Source organism: Cibotium barometz, chromosome 38, assembly GCF_041138505.1.
Source record: "Cibotium barometz isolate CiBa-2024 chromosome 38, ASM4113850v1, whole genome shotgun sequence".
In the NCBI taxonomy this organism is placed as follows: Eukaryota; Viridiplantae; Streptophyta; class Polypodiopsida; order Cyatheales; family Cibotiaceae; genus Cibotium; species Cibotium barometz.
In genome coordinates, this window is record NC_141083.1 from 42,890,959 (window position 1) to 42,893,154 (window position 2,196).

Consider the following 2,196-nt stretch of genomic DNA (forward strand, 5'->3'; position numbering starts at 1 on the left):
TTTTCTTTTCCTGACAGAGGATGGCTTCATCACATGCCCACACTACATGGACACACATCTGTCGTTTGGGGTGGTGCGATGTGAAATTGGGTTAGATCCGCACCTCATCATTTGAGAGTGGAGACAAGCAGATATGGGCCGAGGGGGGCAACTGCACCAGAGGACAGGATATGCACAGAGGCTGAGATAGAGGCCCACTATGTACATAGATGCCCAGTATACTATGAGATTAGGGGGAGGTTCCACTGCCTCTTCCCAGATAGATTTGGACCACTTTCCAGGATCATGGATTTTCGAGACCAAAGATGCTTGGGAATTTTCCTCTTGGAGCTTCATAGAGCAGAAACATGGAGTCCCTTTTGTGGCCTAGACCAGTAGTACCAGTTAGAGGACCAGTATACAGAGATCTCTCACCAACTTCTTCTAGACCAGAGTGATGAGGGTAGATTCACCCACTGCACCGGACCGGCTCATATAGAAGACAACAGCTTTAGGAATTGAACTAGGACATCATGATTGACCAAAATGTTAGACAAATCACCCTTTATAGTCTCTTGACATGGAAGCTAGGTGAACTTTAGAGTGAGTTTAGAGTGCTCAAGCAACTCTTACTTATATACAACATTGTCCACTTTACTAAGTTAGTACTAGACCATAATACCTTAAAGAAAATTTGTGACACTTTCTTGTCTAGAGAGTTTCAAATTTTGGAAGGATCTTTGAGTATATTTTATTACAACCTTAAAGTCAACTTGCTTGCAATTGTTATTTTCATAAGCCCTTTCACAATCTTGTGCTCTTTTGATACTATCCCATGTAATATCTACTATCATAGTCTACATGCTATGCAAGAGATCTTTTATGCATTGTATATGCTCATCATCTAACCTAACGAGGACCAAAGGAGCGTGAGGTTGATCCATGCATTATCATAAAGGCTATAGCTTAGTGTTTGGAAATATTGTAAGAAAACTCCATGTGGGGTAGATACTCTTTCACCTAGATTGCTTCTTACTACATAGGACATCCCCCAAGACTTTTAAGACCTGTAAATCGTCTAATCATCACTCTTTGTAAAGTTAATTTTACTCACACTAAGCGTACTCTCTAACCTTTTGAAGAATGCTCTCCAAAGTGATTTTCAAACTTTTTAACCCTATTGACACTATATCAATGGTAGCTTCCCCATAAAGATACTAAACAAAGAGCTTGGCCAATCTAAATATCTTCGCATCCTTTTTGGTAGGTATAAACCTAGCCATCTTAGTTATTTGGTTTAAAATCACCCAAACCAAGTCATGACCTTGATTTGTCCTTAGCCATTCTACTAAAAAGTTTGTAAATATACTTTCCACTTACCTTATAGAATATCTAATGGACGCAACAAGGCACTTGTTGGTGAGGCACTTGTGCCTCTAAATGTGACACTTCCTAAATTTAATTAAGCATGCTTGCACATCTTGAATGTAACAATGCCAATAAAATTGCATTTTATCTAGTGCATAGGTTTTTTGTATCCCTCAATGATCTACTCTAACTGTTGTGACTATTGCACTAGGTAAAATTGCATTTTACCTAGTGCATAGGTCTTTTGTATCCCTCAATGATCTGCTTTAAGTGTTGTGACTGGCTTTTAATATTTGGGCCCTAAATTTCCCATTGTAGGGTACACATACTCTACCCTTGTAGACTAGATAACCCTTCTCAATGAACTAGTTTATAAAACTCCTCTAAAAATTTCACACTCTAGAATGGTTCAAGACCATCTACACCTGAAGTTGTGATTGATTATATATATATATAGTCCCTAAAGTCACCATTATAGGGCACACATACCTACCCTTGTAGATTAGATAACCCTTGTCAAGGGAGTAGTTTATTAAATTGCTCCAAAGAAAATCTCACTCTGGAATGGTTCAAGATTATCTATGTGTGAAGAGCTTGTCCTAAGCTTATCAGTCTCTAAAATCCATCCTTAGACATATCAAGACGGTGAGTATCAAGAGGACCTATAGCTACAATGACAAATTTGACTCATGATAGAAAATTAATCTAATCTAAAATGTGAATCATTTTCACATTTACCTTGTTAAGAATATACTCCAAAATATAGTAAAGCTCAATGAATTTACCATTGACATACAACTTAAAGTGTCTAAGAATTTTTTTCTTGCTCGTGTGGTTGGTTTTTAGACG